Source organism: Osmerus eperlanus, chromosome 18, assembly GCF_963692335.1.
Source record: "Osmerus eperlanus chromosome 18, fOsmEpe2.1, whole genome shotgun sequence".
NCBI classification, from domain to species: domain Eukaryota; kingdom Metazoa; phylum Chordata; class Actinopteri; order Osmeriformes; family Osmeridae; genus Osmerus; species Osmerus eperlanus.
This window is the reverse complement of record NC_085035.1, coordinates 11,705,147-11,727,069: the sequence shown is the minus strand read 5'-3', so window position 1 is coordinate 11,727,069 and position 21,923 is coordinate 11,705,147. Positions and strand designations below refer to the sequence as shown.

At 44.3% G+C, this 21,923-nt stretch overlaps 1 pseudogene; it reads left to right on the top strand.

Annotated features, from left to right (window-relative positions):
- The first annotated feature begins 802 nt into the window (after positions 1 to 802).
- LOC134039099 (NLR family CARD domain-containing protein 3-like) lies at positions 803 to 7,094 on the top strand (annotated as a pseudogene).
- Positions 7,095 to 21,923: the final 14,829 nt, after the last annotated feature.

Here is a 21,923-nt window from a genome sequence, read left to right as displayed (position 1 = left end):
GTACTTAGGAATGGTTCGCTTGACCCGATGTTAGTTTCCTCAAGGATCACAATGACTCTTGCTCAGAGACTTGTTGCTCTTGTGGTTAATGGTAACTGATTTAAAATTGTTTGTACTCGCTGTGATATATTGTTTTTATTATTGTTGCTTGTTTTTTCCACAGGTACACTTGCACTTATAGCAGTTTATGTTGTTTAATTGTAACTTGTTTAACTACATGCTCTTATGGTTCTTCCCTTTGGCACTTACTTTGGTTGTTCACAATGTGTGCTTCATGTTTTGGCTACTCGCAATGTTTTTGTGGCTATCTCGTTGTTATGATCAGTGACCTATGCACTTTGTAAAGCTCTCTCTTGGAAGTCGCTTTGGATAAAAGCGTCTGCTAAATGAATAAATGTAAATGTAAATGTAAGAGGAAGTGAGGTGGTGCTCAGTTCAGCTGATGGTGCAGTATGATGGAGTGGAGCTTGTTGTAAGAGGAAGTGAGGTAGTGCTCAGTACAGCTGATGGAGCAGTATGATGGAGTGGAGCTTGTTGTAAGAGGAAGTGAGGTAGTGCTCAGTACAGCTGATGGAGCAGTAAGATGGAGTGGAGCTTGTTGTCTTCTCTGTTGTCTTCTGTTGTCTTATGTCAGTATGAGGTAAATGACTGAGGTACTGAATACATTTTAACTGAGTTGTTTACATCATAGTGGTGTGTTCTTAATGAGGGTATAAAGTTAGTTTCCCTTCCTCTCTGGAGGTAACAGTCTGATAGGGTTGGATTCTAACTGTTGTTTGTTTACAGGTCTACAGGTCTGGCTTCAAAATCCTAATCTGACCCTGAGGAGAGAAGTTCTGACTTTGAGAGGGAGGAGGGGGCACTGCCTCTAAAATTAGTCTCTCTGGAGAGAGAGAGGAAGGGGGCACTGCCTCTAAAATGAGTCTCTCTGGAGAGAGAGAGGAAGGGGGCACTGCCTCTAAAATTAGTCTCTCTGGGGAACATGACATGGACACCAAAGCTAAGAGGTAAGATGAGAATCCATACCTGTTCATGACTGTTCTCCATCTCAGAGCTCAGCAGTGGTATTATGACATCATCATTAGTCAGAATAAATTAGAGACTGAAGGTCTGTCTCTGTTGTGTTGAAGCCCAATCCAGGAGAGACCAGCCTCACCTGTACCCAGCTGTGTGTCCATGAAGAGTGACAGGTCTATGGATGCACCTATCATGTTCAGTGATGGAGGAGGACCTTCTAATGAGGAAGGGTATGTACTGACCCCTGCAGGTGTTCAATGTTATGTGATGAAGGTGACATGGTATGAAGAAGCCGTCTCTACTGGGACTCAATATTCCTATATCATTATATATGTGTCTGATAGTTTATATGTGATTATAGTAATAGTGTTTAAATGTACTTAGGCCCACATGAATCAATGCAACATTACTTATTCCTGTCAGAGCACAACCTGCCAGTCTCAATCCCTACTGTTTATTGTCTTTACTGTCTAATTGTTAAGTGTATACAGTTGGTCAGGCCAGACCCATTAATTGCCAACACCTGTTTGTTGGTAATACTGAGCAGTTAAAATGTTTGGAAATAATCCATGAAAGGGGACATGTTGCTTACTGGTAAAGACATTTTTTTAAGTGAAGTAGTAGTATTTATAATCTAAAAGTCCAATGTAGACCTTTGCTTTATCATGTAAAATCTCTACTAAAACACAGGGTTAGAGATGCTGACTGTAGATACTAAAGTATCCCTCATCACATCCCTACTAAAACACAGGGTTAGAGATGCTGACTGTAGATACTAAAGTATCCCTCATCACATCCCTACTAAAACACAGGGTTAGAGCTGCTGACTGTAGATACTAAAGTATCCCTCATCACATCCCTACTAAAACACAGGGTTAGAGCTGCTGACTGCCAGCCTGGCTGACATACAGACCATGTGGTAAAGGTTCACAGTGAGAGATACAGAGTAACAACAGGTCTGGAAACTTGCCTGTCTGACTCATTCAAGTTGATCAGCAATATTCAAGCCTGGTTCTAAACCCTACTGATGAATGACTACAGCAACACATGTTGGACAGTATGATATATCTGTGGTGTCTACTTTAGTGATTTATGTTTGTAAGACACTTTGTTGTGTTTGTTGACAGGATCAGACAGCAGAGACCAGCCTCACCTGTACCCAGCTGTGTGTCCATGAAGAGTGACAGGTCTATGTATCGACCTGTCACGTTCAGTGATGGAGGAGGACCTTCTAATGAAGAAGGGTATGTACTGACCTCTGCTGGTGTTCAATGTTACGTGATGAAGGTGACATGATATAAAGAAGCCGTCTGTATAACGAAGTATAACGTCATCATTAGATTCAGGATCATCATGTGACATTTCTACTAAACAAAGTCAGAACTCATAGCCTGGCTGATGTTCAGACCATGAGGTAGAGCTACACAGTGAGAGGGAGCTGTTATTTAATATTATTTCATTAACATGTGGTGTTGGTCTTCTCTTTCTGTATCTATGGTTTAACCTCTAGACCACCATCAGGCACATCAAACCCTTTGACCTCCTTGTTGTGTTTGATCAGTGAGAGACAGGACCACAACCTACCAGTCCACTGTGTTGCTTTAATGTTGAACTTTACCTGACATTAACACAGAGACTCAACCACAACACAACCACAACAAACTACCCTGAAACAAATGCAATTATGCAAGCCATACCATACTACCATTAGGTCATTCCATGTCGGTGCAGAAAAAGTATTTAATTTAGTAGAGACTAGAGCGAACTCTAGGATAAGCCTGTGAGTTACTTCTCCACCTTAAAAGGCTTAATAATTTTGTTATAATAGCTTTACATACAAAGAAGAGAGATCAGTGCAGCTCTAGTGGAAGTTTGACAACAATAACCTCCCTACACACACACACACACACACACACACACAGACAGCATGAGAGTCAGTGTCCAGCCCTGCAGGTACCAGGCCTGGTATGAGCACAGACCGGGCAGGGCTCAGCCCACTTAGACTGGTTGAGACCAGAAGGTCTTAAACTCCTGGGTGGAGGAGTGCTGCAGTGTCTAAAGCAGGCTGCTAGCAAACATGCAGCCCTGTGTGAGGTGGACCCTGATGTCATTCTTCAGTGTCTGGTTGAAACACAACACACTTGTTTACCTGGGGGTGACAGTGCTCCTATCTTTGATGAATGTATTAAAGGAATAGTGCCTTGTAGTGGTATAGAAGATGGTTTACTTGGTAGTGATGGTATCACTCTTATACAGTGTGTCTGTGTGTATGCATGAGTGGATACAGTTCAGATTACCACTCATGCTTATGGATGATACACTCTTTAGTAGATGATCAGCCCTTGTACATGTGGTTCATGTGTTTAAGTAATGTCATCTCTTGTCCTCAGAGATCAACAGGAGAAGTCTGAGCCAGACCAGAGTCACCATGAGGACTTGTCCTCCATATTCACAGTGAGTTTTGTGTTAATCTAAAGTACAAACAAGACAATCATTTTAATCATATTGTTCTACTGTGTATAGAGTTCCTGGTTCGTCTGATATCTCCCCTCTCTGTTTCAGGTGCTTGAGGAAACTGTCATCAGGTTTGTGAAGAAAGAGCTGAAGAGGATGAAGAGGATTCTGAGTTCAGATTTCCCAGAAGGCTTAGAGAGTCAGAGGGAGGACCAGGAAGTGGTGGACCCTGAATATCAGAAGCAGGAGAGCAGTGCCAGAGAGGGAGCTCTGAAGATCACACTGCATGTCCTGAGGAACATGAACCAGAAGGAGCTGGCTGACACTCTGGAGAAAAGTAAGAGACTCCATATTTAGTCTTAGTTGACCGATTAATAATACATGATGATAGATATACAAAGAAAGTTATGAGACTCAGAGTAGCCCAATGTTGTGTAGATCTTCCTATGACTTTGTACTATGTGTGAGTATACTAAGCTGTTTCATTATTGTGTACCTGACAAATGATCATAGATTTAAAAAAAATATGTTTTGAATTGAATGTAGAGGAAACATTCTCAGTTCATAATCTGTGAATAATCAAAACTACGTTTAACAAAAACACACACTTAACATGTGTTGTTTTTTGTTTAGATGAGCGTGCTGAGATTTGTCAACAGAAATTCAAATCTGAACTAAAGAAGAAGTTTGAAACTGTGTTCTAGGGCATAGCCAAACAAGGAAATCCAACTCTTCTCAATAAGATCTACACAGATCTCTACATCACAGAGGGTGAGAGTGGAGAGATCAATAATGAACATGAGGTGAGACAGATTGAGACAGCATCCAGGAAATCAGCAAGACCAGAAACAGCCATCACATGCAACAACATCTTTAAACCCTCAGCTGGACGAGATACACATATCAGAATTGTTCTGACAAAAGGAGTTGCTGGCATCGGAAAAACTGTCTCTGTGCAGAAGTTCATCACGGATTGGGCTGAAGGACTAGCCAATCAGGAAATCCAGTTAATCTTTCCTCTGCCATTTCGAGAGCTGAATTTGTTGGATGGAAAAGAGTTCAGTCTGATGGAACTCGTCCATCACTTCTTCTCAGAAACCAGAGAATCAGGAATCTCCAACTACGACAAGTACAACGTTCTGTTTGTCTTTGACGGTCTGGATGAGTGTCGACTGCCCTTAGCCTTCAAAAAGAACAAGAGCTGGTGTGATGCCACAAAGTCCACCTCAGTGGATGTGCTGCTGACCAACCTGATCAGAGGAAAGCTGCTTCCCTCTGCTCTCATCTGGATCACCACTCGACCTGCAGCAGCCAATCAGATCCCTTCTGAGTGTGTTGAACTGGTGACAGAGGTACGAGGGTTCAATGACCCACAGAAGGATGAGTACATCATGAAGAGATGCAGTGATGAGATCCTGGCCAGGAGAATCATCTCACACATCAAGACATCAAGGATCCTCTACATTATGTGCCACATACCAGTCTTCTCTTGGATTACTGTTACAGTCCTTGAACACATGCTGAGAACAGAGAAGAAAGAGAAGATGCCTAAGACCCTGACTGAGATGTACACAACCTTCCTGGTGTTACAGACCAAACAGAGGAAAGTGAAGTATGCTGGGAAAACTGAGACAGATCCACACTGGGATGAAGAGAGCATTAAGAGCATTCTGTCACTGGGAAAACTGGCCTTCCACCAGTTGGACAAAGGCAACCTGATCTTCTATGAGAAAGACCTGACAGAGTGTGGCATTGATGTCCGTGATGCCTCAGTGCACTCAGGAGTGTTCACACAGATCTTCAGACAGGATGGTAAAGTCTTCCAGGAGAAGGTGTTCTGCTTTGTCCATCTGAGCTTTCAGGAGTTTCTGGCTGCTGTGTTTGTGTTTCTCTCATTCATCAACAACAAGCAGAATCTGATGTCTGAGACTCCATCAGCTTCCAGTTCCAACAAACTTTTGGCTCTTTTCAAAGAGAAACCAGAAGTCCGATTCTACAAGAGTGCTGTGGACAAGGCCTTGCAGAGTAAGAATGGACAGCTGGACCTTTTCCTCCGCTTCCTCCTGGGCCTCTCAATGGAGTCCAACCAGACTCACTTACGAGGCCTACTGAGTCAGAAAAGTAACAAGACAGAGAGCCATGAGGAAACAGTCAAGTACATCAAGGAGAAGATCAGAGAGAATCCCTCTGCAGAGAGATGCATGAATCTGTTCCACTGCCTGAATGAACTGAACGACCATTCTCTGGTGGAGGAGATCCAACACTACCTGAGCTCAGGAAGTCACTCCAGTGAGAAGAAGCTCTCATCTACACAGTGGTCAGCTCTGGTCTTTCTGTTGCTGACTTCAGAAGAGAAGATGGACGTGTTTGACCTGAAGATATACTCCAGATCAGAGGAAGGTCTTCTGAGGCTGCTGCCATTGGTCAAAGACTCCAAAACTGCTCTGTATGTATAAGCCATTTGAAGAATTTAAATAACAATACGACTTAGCACATATTGTGATGTAATATTTGATTGTTGTATGATTCTATCACACAAACTATGACTCTGATGATGTCTTACATTCTCCTTATGTTATTAGGCTGAATGACTGTAACCTCTCAGCACGGTGCTGTGAAGCGCTGGCCTCAGCTCTCCCCTCCTCAGATCTGACAGAGCTGGACTTGAGTAACAACAACCTGGGGGATTCAGGCATGAAGCTGCTCTCTGCTGGACTGAGGAATCCACTCTGCAAGCTGGAGACACTGAGGTCTGTATTCCTGTTCAATCACACACCACACACTGATCGTAAGTTTGTGGTCTATTAAAGGTACAAGGGATCCGGCCAAAGAATAGTCAGGGCAGTCAAGAGTCATTCAGGTACAGGGCAGCAGGCAGGCTCAGAGTCAGGCCAGGCAGGAAGTCTGTGTGATTGAAACATGAAGTCTGTTCCAGAGGAGAGAAGCTCTTTATGAGAACACCTTGTCCCCCTGTTGGTTTCAGGTGGTTTCAGTAACTCACCTCAACACCCATAGGAAATGATCAGACTGATATTCTTTATTTCTACCTCTAGAAGACAGCAGTGTTTGTAATCCATATCATGATTACCTTCTACAGGCTGTCAGGCTGTCACATAACAGAGGAAGGCTGTGCTTCTCTGAGCTCAGCTCTGAATTCAACCTCCTTCCTGAGACAACTGGAGCTAAGTAACAATGATCTGAAAGATGCCGCCATTAAACAGCTCTCTGCTGGACTGGGGAATCCACTCTGCAAACTGGAGACACTGAGGTCTGTTTTATGTTCTACATGAGACATTAGTAAAGATATAATAGAACAATGTATTTGTATGGTGTCAAGAGAGGAACGTATTAAGGGATTTTCTGACATTCTTGATTTCTACCTCTAAAAGGTAGTAGTGTTTGTAGTACTTATCATGATATCCTTCTACAGGCTGTCAGGCTGTCACATCAAAGAAGAAGGCTGTGCTTCTCTGGCCTCAGCACTGAAGTCAAATCCCGTCCTGAGAGAACTGCACCTGAGTAAATGTGACCTACAGATTTTAGACATGAAGGTGCTCTCTTCTCTACAGGAAAATCCAGTCTGCAAACTGGAGAGTCTGAGGTCTGTAATCATCATCCAATAGTTTCAATCACACACCACATCATACAGTTAGGTCCATAAATATTTGGACATTGACACAATTTTCATCATTTTGGCTCTGTATACCACCACAATGGATTTGAAATGAAACAATCAAGGTGTGCTTTAAGTGCAGACTTTCAGCTTTAATTTCAGGGTATTTACATCCAAATCAGGTGAACGGTGTAGGAATTACAACACATTTTATATGTGCCCCCCCCCCCTTTTTAAGGGACCAAAAATAATTGGACAAACTAACATAATCATAAATCTAATTGTCACTTTTAATACTTGGTTGCAAATCCTTTGCAGTCAATGACAGCCTGAAGTCTGGAACCCATAGACATCACCAGACGCTGGGTTTCGTCCCTGGTGATGCTCTGCCAGGCCTCTACTGCAACTGTCTTCAGTTCCTGCTTGTTCTTGGGGCATTTTCCCTTCAGCTTGGTCCCGGGGTTGAGTGTGGTTGTGGTGGAGGAGGAAGTCGGAGAGGTAGGGAGGGGCCATGTTGTTTGGGCAGAAAAAGTGTTTGTAATCTTTCTTGTCATGATCTTTCTACAGGCTGTCAGACTGTCAGATCACAGAAGAAGGGTGTGCTTCTCTGGGTTCAGCTCTGAAGTCAAACCCCTCCCTTCTGAGAGATCTGAATCTAAGCAACAGTGACCTGACGGATTCAGGCATGAAGCTGCTCTCTGTTGGACTGGGGAATCCACTCTGCAAACTGGGGACACTGAGGTCTGTATTTATGTTATACATGAGACGATAGTAAATATATAATAGAACAATGTATTTGTATGGTGTTTGAGAGGAAAATAATAAGGGATTTTCTGACATTCTTGATTTCTACCTCTAAAAGGTAGTAGTGTTTGTTACATGTTACATTGTTACATTTAGTCATTTAGCAGACGCTCTTATCCAGAGCGACTTACAGTAAGTACAGGGACATTCCCCCCGAGGCAAGTAGGGTGAAGTGCCTTGCCCAAGGACACAACGTCATTTTGCACTGCCGGGAATCGAACTGGCAACCTTCAGATTACGAGCCTGATTCCCTAACCGCTCAGCCAACTGACTCCCCTAGTGTTTGAGAGGAAAATAATGAGGGATTTTCTGACATTCTTGATTTCTACCTCTAAAAGGTAGTAGTGTTTGTAGTACTTATCATGATATCCTTCTACAGGCTGTCAGGCTGTCACATCAAAGAAGAAGGCTGTGCTTCTCTGGCCTCAGCACTGAAGTCAAATCCCGTCCTGAGAGAACTGCACCTGAGTAAATGTGACCTACAGATTTTAGACATGAAGGTGCTCTCTTCTCTAGAGGAAAATCCAGTCTGCAAACTGGAGAGTCTGAGGTCTGTAATCATCATCTAATAGTTTCAATCACACACCACATCGTATATGCACTCGTTATTCAGCAAATATGGTTGTTAAAAGGTGTAAACGTTATGCAGGAAAGAGATACAATCACTAGTCTTCCATGATGAGGGTTGTATTTATGAAACGTGCAGCACTATATCAAAGCATTCCAAAGAATTCTTTGTTTATAAATATTTATCGTTGGGTATTTGTTTAAAAAATATATACATATACACAAGACTTGTATAGGGTACACTAAAATATGCTTCACAGAGTGAGCATACAGGGTTAAATAATTTAATAGCTAGAAGTATAAATGAGTCACGTGATCGGCTGGACAGAGATGGCAGCTTAAAGTTGAGCTCCTGGCCCAACCTTGCCAAATAGTTGTTTTATATGGTTCCAACTTCGATTTTCTACCACTTTATACTCGATAAAGTCACTTAACCCTTGTGCTGCCTTCGGGTCACATGAACCAAAGGTTCATAATGAACCATCGTTGTGTTTACCCAACTTTACCCAATAGAAAAACAAATACAAATAATTTTCTTTTAACCTTCGCTATGTGGGGGGTCTGAGACATCCCAACGGTTAAAAGAAAATGCTTCAGTTTGTTTTTGTATGCGGTAAAGTTGTCGCAATACCATCGAGGCTGAAGATTTGCCTCCAGAGTCGGAAGAGTTGTTTTGATCTTCCGGCCCATAAGCAGCTCTGCTGGGCTCACGCCTGTGGTGGCGCAAGGCGTTGACCGATAGCACATAAGGGCGAGCAGAGGATCTTTCTGCTGTAGGATTCTCTTTGCGGTTTGTACTCCTCTCTCAGCATGTCCGTTCCCTTGGGGGTTGTGTGGACTAGAGGTGATGTGCATAAAGTCAAACTGTCTTGCAAACTCTTGAAACTCTTGGCAAGAGAACTGAGGCCCATTGTCTGAAACGACCTCATCTGGACAACCAAATCTTCCAAACACTCCTTTCAGCTTTAAAATCACCTGTGAAGCAGTGGTTGTTGGCAGGTGAAGTATCTCAAGGAACCGGGAGAAGTAGTCCGAGACAACAAGGTAGATGTGTTTGTTATGGTCACACAGGTCAATGGCGAGTCTCTTCCAGGGTCTATCAGGTAAAGGGGTTGAGATCAGGGGTTCCTTTCGCTGTGCGGGTTTCATCTCACGGCATACCTGACAAGACTGGACTTTGTTTTTAATTTCAGATGAGACACCGGGCCACCACACAGACGCATGGGCCCGCTCTCGGCACTTTGTCAGACCTTGATGTCCGTCATGTATTCGATCCAGGATGTCTGCTCTCATGACATCAGGAATCACCATGCGGTTTCCTCTAATGATGATCCCGTTGTGTTCAGACAGTTCATTTCTGATGGGAAAGTAGTCTTTAATCACTGCTGGAACATTGCCTATATACTCAGGCCAACCGGATCTGACGTACTGCAACACTAACTGAAGATTGTAGTCAGCTGCTGTAGCTGTCTTTATGGCCATCAGTTTATGTGGAGTAGCTGGCATATTATCAACAATGGCTGCTATGTAACACGCTACATCTGAGTGAGTGTCAGCCTCTCTTTCTACGTACTGTAGCGGACTTCGCGAGAGTGTATCTGCCACTGTCAATGTTTTTCCAGGTGCGTATTCAGCTGTTGGTTTAAACCTCATCAGTCTCATGAGTAGCCTTTGGCATCGTATTGGCACATTGTCAAGGTCATTTTTGTTCATAAGTGGCACCAAAGGTTTGTGGTCTGTAACCAACTTGAAGTTTTCAAGGCCACAGAGGTACTTCTCGAATCTCTCACACGCCCACACACTAGCCAAACATTCTTTCTCAATTTGGGCATATCTGGTCTCGGCCTCCGACAGACGACGCGAGCAGAATGCCACTGGTTTCCAGTCCTTGTCGTGCAGCTGCAGCAGTACCCCGCCAATGCCATAGCTGCTGGCATCAGCTGATACAGCAGTTGGTCGGTTCACATCGTAGAATTTCAGGACTGGAGAGGTAGACAGAATGTCTTTCAGGCGCTGGAATGCCTCCTGTTGAGAATGGTCCCACGTCCAAACTGACTTGGATCTTAACAGTTCATATAGTGGCTGGCCCACTGTTGACAGGTTTGGGATGTATTTCCCTAAGTAGTTAAACATACCCAGGACACGCCTTAGGTCATTCACATTCTGTGGTGGAGGGAGCTCACGGATTGCTTTGACTTTATCAGGGTCCGGCCTCACGCCTGATTTGTCAATTACCTGGCCCAGGAAGTGAAGCTGGTCTTGTCTGAATTTACATTTTTCTTTGTTCAGCTTCAGTCCGGCCGACTCAATCCTCTCCAACACCTTGCTGAGACGCTGGTCGTGCTGCTCAGGAGTGTCACCATACACTAGCACATCATCCATAAAGATTGCCACGCCTTCCAGGCCGTTGAGCGTCTCCGTCATCTTGCGCTGAAAAATGTCAGGCGCGCTCGTGATACCAAATTGGAGTCGTTTGAAGGCATATCTCCCAAAGGGCGTTATGAAGGTGGTTAATTTGGTGCTTTCTGGGTGGAGAGGAATTTGCCAAAAGCCAGAGGCGGCATCCAAAGATGTGAACATGGTTGCGCCACTGAGCTTTTCAGTGATTTCCTCTGCGGTAGGAAGGACATATCTCTCTCTACGTACACCTTCATTTAACCTCTTCAAATCCACACAGATACGCACTTTTCCATTTTTCCGTGGGACTGGCACCATTGGTGCACACCAGTCTGTAGGTTCAGTCACGGCTTCTATCACCTCATTCTCCTCCATTCGCTGCAATTCTTCTTTTACTTGCTGCAACATGGGCAAAGGGACGCGACGGGCCGTGTGCACTGTGTATGGCTGTGCGTTCTCTTTTAACAGGATTTTAACAGGTTCTGTTTTCAAAGTTCCAAGTTCACCGAATGCTTTGTGAACTTCTTCGATGCGCTTCACAAGCCCCATCGATGTTGCTGTGTCTCTGCTCAGCAAGTTATTTGCAGTTTTGCCACTGATGACGTACACAGGAAAAGTGTATGGCTTCCCTTTGTATTTTGTGCTAGCTAGAAATTTCCCTAAAAAGTCCAATTGACCACCTGGACTACACAGTGTGATATTAGACGGCTCTAATTTCTTCTTGGGAGTTAATTTGTTAAATGTCTCTTCTCCCATAATGTTTGCATCTGCACCTGTGTCAATCTTAAATTTGACTGGTGCTACTCCAATTGTTAACTTTATTGTCCATAGTTCGTCATTTCTGTTTGTGTTAGTGACTGCACCCAGGTAATACGGTCTCTGTGAAACTGTCTCTTCAGTTACTTCTCTCACTAATTTACTATAGCATTTATTTTCCCAGTGACCCACCTTTTTGCATCTGTTGCATGTTGAATTCATGGCTGGGCACCTTGCTGGATCGGTGTGTTTCAATTTCCCACATTTTACACACTTAGAGTCTCCTTGCTCTCCACTTTCCCTCCTTTTGGGTTGCCATTTAGATTTCCCTCTGCCTGCTGCATTTCCACGGACCTCCTGCACCGCAGCGTGTGCTTCACCCTGCTGGTGAACTTGGAGTGTGACCTCTTCAGACTGGCGAACGTTTTGAACGGTTTGAGCAAGCGTCAGTTCAGCCATCAGTTGCAATTTGCGTGACAGTTCTTTATCGACAATGCCCACAACAATCCGGTCACGGATGTGCTCGTCTCTGTTCACGCCAAATTCACAGTGTTCTGACATCTCATAAAGGGCTCTGATGAACATTTCAGCTTTCTCACCGGGCCGCTGCACTCTCTGGTGAAAACAAGCGCGCTCGTGAATCACGTTGCGTTTGGGATAGAAGTATTCGTCATATTTCTTTAACACAACGTCAAACTTTTTCTCATCCGCTGCATCCGCAAAGTTGAAAGATTTGAAAATGTTCTCAGCTTCACTGCCCATGGCATAAATCAGTGAACTGACCTGAACTTCGCCACTCTCTTTAGTAAGTTTCGTCGCCATCCGAAATCTCTGGAAACGTTGCTTCCAATCTGCCCATTCATTCGGTCGGTCGAAAGCAAAACTTTCCGGGGGGTTAAACTTGGCCATCCTTTCGAAGCAATGTGTTCGTCAAGCGCTTCTGACACCATGTAAAGAACTGATGTCCACTCAATAAGTATAAGTGCAAAGTTCTCTATTGAACAAACGTGAAGGTAACACACAGGCAGGTAAATCCAACTTATCACTTTAGCATCAACATAAGACTAACGTATCTCGCGTGATCTCATTACCGGTGACGTCACTCATAAGGTCACATATACATGTACACATTATATGACAAAGACTACTTGAACCGAGCTGCTTCTCATCCCCCAGGTGCAACGGAGATGCCCGACGCATCGGCCTCTATCACGGGCCACACCGTGGAAGAAGATCAGGATTAAAACAACTGCCTGAGGAACATGGACCCTTGGTTTGCCCCAGTCTCTGAATGTGCCTTAGTTTTACCACTCTACTATTCAACATGATTATACTGTGACTCTGAATGCCATATCGATTTAGTTTGATAAAGCCATACTCTTCATAGGTTAACCTGGCCACTACTAGGCTGGAGATTCTTTTCCATTGTGCTTTTTGTTTTCTGTTTTTTTATGAGAAATGCGTTTATTAGAAAGCTATTTTGGTGTGGAATCAGTTGCTGTTGCAACAAGGTAATTATGGGCTAGTTCCCTTTTTGCAGCCCCATATCCAATCTTGGTCACTGTAGCGTTAGACATTTCTGCAGCAGTCTATCGTTTTTACAGTCACCAATGTGGTTAGCTAGTACCTACTAGTAGTTAATATTCACAGGAGAAAAGAGTACAGACTACCATCTCTCTTTGGTCTAGGAACTCACACTGACCGTTTATTTTGTGCATGCTCTCAACAGCATCCTAGTGCACGCAGGTACACACGTTCCAATCTGACGTCACTGCGTAGACTATTTAACATGGCTTTGCTATATTATCAAATATGCTCAAGGATTTAGTATTAGTGTGGCATTATTCAAACCGTTGACTAACTGCAAACCAAAAAGCTTGTGTAAATTGTACCTTTTTACTGATAGAGAAAAAAGTGTAAAAACCATAAGTTGAGCAGCTTATTTTCGGACATAGGCTAGGCAAAATATTTCCAGGTTGCTTAAAACGAGAATGTTTTAACTATAAAACTGAGGAAAAATAGGCTAACATATTTCTCCAACCTATAACGTTTAAATGACATCACCGACCCGCAAAATATTAGTTTCAATCACAAGCCGCCCCGTAAATGGAAATAGTTTCCCTTAAACCCGAGAAATTATATTTTAGAGCGAAAACGCATGTAAAAACTAGGTGAAATCCGTATAAACCTGAGGTGATCGGAGAAGCGAGAGTTTTGTGAAAGTAACTCATTTGAGTGAACTAGGAGGAGAGCTTGTTTTCAATGCTTCATGCTTGGGTTTATAATTGAACATACCAACTGAACTGTTCATAAGTAGTGTATGGCTAGAAACAGCAGCAGGTTGCCAGAAGTCTCGTACCCGCAGTCAGATACAACCAGGAGCATCGACAATGTGATAGTCTGTGGCATCATTACTGAATACATTCTCAAACCCCTACTCTCTCTCCGGGACTCTCCCATACGCCCAGCGCAGGGCTGCGCCTAGCTGCTGTCTCAAAACTGAAGTTGGTACACTCCCCTGTTGCCCCCACCCTTGTATCTCTCTCTCTCTCTCTCACTCTTTCTCTCTCTCACACCCACACCCCACACATGCTCACACACACATGTTCTTCTCTCGCACACACACACACACACACACACCTCCCTCACACCACCACCCTACCACACACACCCACACATACACTGACCCCAACGCCCTCCCCTTCACCCATTCACACCCCACACACACTACACCACACCCCCTCCCTCTTCCTCCCTCACACATTACACACACACCTCCCTCACACCACCCCTTCCCCACACACTCACACAAACACAATACACACACTCACTACACACAAACACGCACACACACACTCACTCACCACACACACGCACATTCCCTCTCTGTGGCTCTCTACCTCTCGTTGTTTTCACTGAGTTGTGTCTGATTTATTGGGCTACAATAGATAGTAGAACAAGGGCATGTTCTAACAAGCTGGGAGGAGAGGCATCAGAGGCCTGTGTGTTACACTGGCGGCAATCCGAAGTCAGAGGAACAGGACAAGGATTTCTGCAAAGTATTGTTTATAAACTAAAGCAAAAGGATTATTCTTAAACACATCAAGGACCCGAGAAGATCCAGTTGAAGTCGGTGTGTCACTGCTACAAATTGACATACTAGATAATAGTTATTTAATTACACCCACACCTATTCTACCTTGATTAAAACAAACGCACACACATATTTATAAAATGTTCAGCTCAGCTGAAAAACTCAAAACTGGGCAGATCACCAAATCACAAATTCAGCCCCAGGAGAAAAGTTTTTTCCCTGGCGTGTCTTGGCAACAAGCAGTCTAGTCCAGAGTTTGGAACAGACTGCAGTAGCCTCTATTCTGGTGACTTCCGTTTAAAAGTGCCCGCACACATCCACCCCTCAGTATTACCGTTGTTCCCAGTAGGTTAAGCAAGGATTATAAAAACCTAACCTCCAAGAAAACCCCAACCGAGCTTCAGAAAACTAACTAGGACAACTAATAAGCTATTTGGTATAAAGTAAGAAAATTAGGGAAACGGACAGAAAGCCCCATAAGTTAAAAAACTAGAGCAATAAGAGATTAAGACTAAATAACCAAGATTAAATAACCAAGCCCACAGAGACAGGAATAAAGGAAGTACAGGGACAGTAAATGCTAGTTTACGTACCCTTAGTATAGTTTAGACCTCATATTTAAATTAAAATTCCTATATGTTTATTGTATGCACCTTCCTGCCAAAGCAAATTCCTTGTCTGTACAAACTTTCATGGGATTAAAAACCTATTCTGATTCTGATTCTAAAGAAACTAACGCAGCACCTCCAATGCAACAATCAACAGATCGCTCATTAGGGGAACGCCCCAAACAAAAAAGCAGAGAGCGATCGCTGGAAGAGTGGGACAACATTAATCAGAAATGCCAAGACTGGGAAGAGTCATTGCAAAGGATGCAGTATGAAATAAACAACCTGATGATAAAATTAAGAAACCGCTGTGACAAGATGTCCACACCCAGACCAACATCTGAAGTCAGACCAAACGAGGACCCCCACAGCGCATGGCAACAGCTCAGCAGCAGAGGGGCTTAAGTCATACAACAGCAGCACTGGGTGAGAGATGGAGGAAGACTGGGGAGCCAAGCAGGTGGAGAAATGAGACTGGGACTGCCTGGAACGCAAACAACTGGCGACTCCGGTGGGACAACACCACACAGAGACAGTTTATGCTGATGAGGATGAAGGCAATGCATCAAGATGTACAGAAGTGTCTAGATGGTGTGCTAGGCCTTGTGGTGGCAAAATTCTAGTGGCACTGTGTAAATTTGAATAGTCAAGAGATGGCGGTTACAATAAATTTATTTTGCTTGTACAAATCAAGATTTAACAAAGTACTTTGTGATCAGTCATAACGAAGGAGGTGCTAGCCACAGGTCGTTCGCCAGAGTGATCAAGAACAATCATAAACGCTACCTTATATAAACGTTAGATCAAATGGCATTCTATAAGGTCAATCCATCAATGTAACCAAGTCTATGATTGGCTAACTCAATTCAGTGACAGTTTGAAACAATACATCTCTGTACCATTTGTCCCACAGTCCTTTGATCTGGCATCTCTCCCCAAATCAGTAGATACTAAAGCCACAGAAGTTGATCAGTCAAATGGTCAACTGTCCTTTGTGTGGGCAACTTCAAACAAGTATTTTAATCAACACTACCCATGCTACAGGAAGGGTCAGAGCAGCTTGATCAGTTAACAATACAATTGAATCCACATTGTCTCCAGACCAGCTGTCTCATCTTCCCCAGGTGACAAGAACTCTCCCAGGTCACCCAGACTTCCCGTCCCTAGACTTCACGTCTCCTAGTTAGGTGTTATAAAACTACAGGTGGCATCTCTACCAAATGGGTTGAATCGACTGTCACTGTATTAAGCTTCTTAACAAACTTTTAGACTTCCCTTAAAACACATTCCTCATATAAAACACACATATTATAACTGTATTCCAAAATTTCCATGACAGCCTGATGAGAATGGACTGGCCAGGACACATAGTGCATCACGTTGATAACTGCAGAGAAGAAAAACAGGAACCCCAGGCCCCAGTGATGTTCCAGCCACCACCCCAACCTGGACCAATGCAGGCAGCACCAGTCAACCCCCCAGATCCCAGACTGCCACCAATCCAAGTGCATGGTGGCCCCTCAGATGACAACCATCGATCCTGGAAGGGAAGAGGTGGACCTATGCAACGTGGAGGGAGACCCCGTGGGGGAGGAGGACGAGGCCCACCCCAACAGCAGGACAGACGAGCACAGTCCAACCACAATCTGACTGACAATCAGCAAACAAGGGTGTGCTGGGGATGTGGACATCAAGGACATATAAGAAGAAACTGTCAAACAAATCCGTATTTGGCGCCAGCTGGAGGCTGGCAGTAGAGGTTTCCAGAGGAGCCTGAGGGGGAAAAGATGTCACCAATAAACTCACTACCACCCAAAAAGAAAAAAAAAAGAAAAGGCTTCAATCTCCCCTCTCAAGTTCATCCCACCGAACTGTAGGCTTAACTGGGAAAACACAAGTAAAACCACTTACGGAGCCACTCACAATGCAAATTGAAGGAAAAACTATTGTAGCGCCTCTACAGTACTCAGCACACACTCCATCAATCTATTAGGAAGAGATATTCTCTGCATATTAGAAGCCAATATCGTGTGTACCCAAAACGGCCTGCAAGTTGAGTTGCATGAAAATCACTCAGCAAACCAGATAATGCCAGTGATGGTTGAAAAATAACTACAAAATGTCTTAAGTCCATTAATGAATGCGACAGCAGAAAATCCCCACAGCCAGACACCACAGCTAGCGTACTGGCTACAATTGCGGCCCCACAAGAATCTTCATTGATCCAATCATGGGAAGAGTGGGAGCCGTGGGTCCAAGCATTAGTAGGGAAACCAAGACCACAACAGATACTGCTCCACTGCACTCTTCTATATGACGAACATCAAAGTCACACAGACTATTTTATTTTTATTTCGTCATTTATTTTGCAGAGACATAGCACACCAATCAACAGCAAAACTGTACGTTAGCCAGAGTTAGCCTGAGAGGCTAATTTGCATCTGCTGTCCTCTGCCAGATGTTTGAAGGCAGCCTAAAATTATGCAGACTGTTGGATAGAGTTGATAAAAAAAATAAGAAAAAAAGTACTCAACCAGGATCATCAACCAGGATATCTTTGTAGGCCCCGAAGGAGCTGCCACAGCTATAACACTCTCACCAAAATTACAAGAATGGTACCAAGTACAGGATTCTGCTCCTACGTTACATTAATGACAACTGAAGGCCATAGATCTCGTGAATTAGGACCAATAATAAAAGTAGCTTTAGAGGTATTAGAATGGAGGCCCACAAATAATACACACATCCCTTGACACACGTTATTCTAGAACCTCAAGACAAGTTACAGTGTTGGGACAGCTGAGACCGTGGTAGTGAATATAAAAACACCAACAGAACTATGTAAATGTAAAATCTAAAAATATAATGTAATGTCAACTTTTTGTTGTCAATATTTGTTAATACAGGTATCCCCAACGTTATGGTACCCTACCAGAGACAACACCCTCTCCGACACCACGCTATAAACAGGATTAGACCCACTATTAAGGGTCTAGTGACTGCAGGAGCACCGATAGAAACAAAAAGCTCCTGTAATACACCCATCTTTCCAATAAAGAAGCCACACTCTAATGATTATCAAATGGTACATGGTCTGTGGGCTATTAACTCCACTGAAGACTTTCCAAAGGCAATTGTTTTTGATCCACACATATTACTTTCCAACATTCCGTCAGGCACAAAATGATAAACGGTTGTTGACCTGTGCTCTGCATTTTTATGTTTCAGTACATCCAGACTCACGATACCTGTTTGCTTTCACCTTTGAAGGTAAACACAGTACTTAAACCCTTTTACCCCAGGGATTCCAGGACAGCCCAGCTGATTTTGATCAAGGTTGGCCCATGACCTGCAGAATCTGCAGGTTACCAGTACCGTTATCCAGTAGACCACAAAGTAAGTAGAGCCAAGTTACAGTTTTGTCAGACGACAGTAGATTATCTGGGGAGGCTGCTCAGTGGGGATAGGAGACAGATAGCCTTGTTACAGATAGAAGCCATAGCCAAGGCTCCGAAACCTCAGACGATAGGGCGAATGCTTACCTTGGTGGGAATGGCGGGATACAGCAGACCATGGATTTGTGATTATGCCCTCAAATCAGCACCTTTGCGAGCCCTTACTAGGGCGGCAGGGCAGACAATGCTGCTACATTGCAGTGGACCGAAGAGGCGGAGGGAGCTTTTTAGCTCTCAAAAGTGACATGCACTCCGCCTCCGCCCTTGGCAATCCCGTTTACTCAAAACCATTTCATCTATATGTTGCAGAACGATCTGGATATGCTACTGCTGTATTGTTACAGGACACGTCCATGGGTAAACAACCTTAGCCTATTACAGTACAGAACTAGATAGAGGCAGGACTGCCACCCTGCTATCAGGGACTGGCAGCCGCTGCTTTTGTTTTCAAACAAGCATCATCACTGACGATGGGACACCCAGTAACTTTCTACACATCCCATCAACTATAAGCCTTACTCACAAACCCACATTTTGTCTTAACACAGGCCGGAAGACCTGATTACGAGGTCGTACTGTCTGCACCAGAACTAACCATTCAAGGGTGTGGCACGGTGAACCTGGCAACTACCACACACCTGAGTTCAAGTAACTGATGTATTTGCTAGTAGGAATGCGCATGGTGGCCACCATTGCGCCAGGGGGATAATTATATGTCATCTTTAGGCCGTATGGGCGACACCATATTTAGAAGCTGCAGTCGATAGTGTACTTTGCACATTATGATGTTTCTTAGTTCAGTTTCTGCTCCCATTTCACACAGTCCAACACCAGACGGACCATTTAGGCATCTTATAGACCAGTGCTTCTCAATCTTTTTTCAATAATGTACCCCCTATACATTTTTTCTCAGCCAAGTACCCCTTGACTGGCCCCAAACATGGTTGATAAAAACTATATAAATAATATATATACGTATGTATATCATGGTCAGGGTGAATACTCAATTCTGATTGGCTGCAGGGGTGGTGAACACCTACTAAGTAGCTCCAGAGAAACTGTTCACCATTCCAAATTAGTGCGCTGACTACATAGTATGAGCCTGTTAAGTGTCTGAAATAAGTAACCATAACAACAGGGCCACAAAGCCTCCATTTACAATTTTGAAAGACTTTAACAAGTCAAAAGGTAATTACAACAATGAGTGACTTCAATATTTCTTTGAACCTTTTCTGAATTTACGGTGTCAGTGTCACGTAACCACTTATCTCACATCCCATTCACTATTCACTGCACAACATGCCAATTTTTTGTTTGTAAAAATCTTGATTTGGGGACAACGACATGGCTAGCTAGCGAGTCTTCTTGTTAAACATTGTAGTATAATTTTAGTCATCACGGAAGATTTTGTATCTATTTTTAAATAAACTTGTTTATATAAATCTCACGTACCCCTTACAGTACCGCAGCGTACCCCCATTTGAGAATCACTACTATAGACTGTGTAGACAAGATGCCACAAGCCTATAGGAAGACTGAGATACATCTTGGTACTAAGTGATCTGTCGGTTCAATAGATGGGTCGGGAGGCAGTGCCAACTGCAGATCCAGATTCCCGATCAGTAGCAACATTTTCTGTGTAGAGGTCTTTCCAAGACTTGGGATCGCAATGGACCGCATTTTGTGGCCGAAACATTTAAATTGGCATTCAAACTGTTAACAATCAGACAAAGGTCTGGCTGTGTTTATCATCCACAGTCACAAAGGACAGTTGAGAGAGCAACGGTATCTTGAAAACCAAGGTAACAAAGATCATGGCTGATGGTAAGTTAAACTGGGTAGGCCTACAGACCTTACGGCCGACACTAATGGTAATGTGCCCGAATACCAACCGCCTGAATCCAACCGCCTGAGTACCAACCGCCTGAGTACCAACCGCCTGAGTACCAACCGCCTGAGTACCAACCGCCTGAATACCAACCGCCTGAGTACCAACCGCCTGAATACCAACCGCCTGAGTACCAACCGCCTGAATACCAACCGCCTGAATACCAACCGCCTGAATACCAACCGCCTGAGTACCAACCGCCTGAGTACCAACCGCCTGAGTACCAACCGCCTGAGTACCAACCGCCTGAGTACCAACCGCCTGAGTACCAACCGCCTGAATACCAACCGCCTGAGTACCAACCGCCTGAGTACCAACCGCCTGAATACCAACCGCCTGAATACCAACCGCCTGAATACCAACCGCCTGAGTACCAACCGCCTGAGTACCAACCGCCTGAATACCAACCGCCTGAATACCAACCGCCTGAATGCCAACCGCCTGAGTGCCAACCGCCTGAATGCCAACCGCCTGAATGCCAACCGCCTGAATGCCAACCGCCTGAATACCAACCGCCTCAATACCAACCGTCTGAATACCAACCGCCTGAATACCAACCGCCTGAATACCAACCACCTGAGTACCAACCGCCTGAATACCAACCACCTGACATTTCTAACACTGCATGAGACGCTACTGGAAGTCTTCTTCCAGTTCCTTATTTAAGAAGACCCATTGAGGGTCCTCCCCTCAACGGAATTGGAAAGGGAGGTAGTGTTTCAACAGGCAAAAGGTGCCACAAAGGAAGCAGAAATTCCAAAGAACCTGCTGACGGTTGCACCTGGAGATTGGGTCTACGGCTGAATGACCAACAACCCAGACCGCCGGCAGAGACCCATCTCCACCAGCCCTACTGGTTCAAGCCCGATGTGGCCACCATCATTCAGCACACCAGGACCATCACACCGAATCCAGAGGCTCGATAACCCAGGAACCACCAGACTACGATCCAATGACCAACCACCACCTCCAGGAGTCCAGACCATGGAAGTTGAAGCAGAGGATCCAATCGGAGGAGAATCCCAGATGAACGGACACGGATGAAGATACGACAAGCTGCTCACCGGACCCTGAACCGCTGAGACCACACGGCGGATTGGAGACGTGTCACTGGCTAAGTTTAAGAGCCTCCAGTGACGAGGGTCCAAAAAGATGTCACAACGTTTCAATACTGCATTGAGAGGATGCGCACTTCTAGGGTGGAGGTGGGTGAATATCAACCCGTGCACCCAACGGTTCCACCAGCACAAGCTTATTATGAGTACGAGTG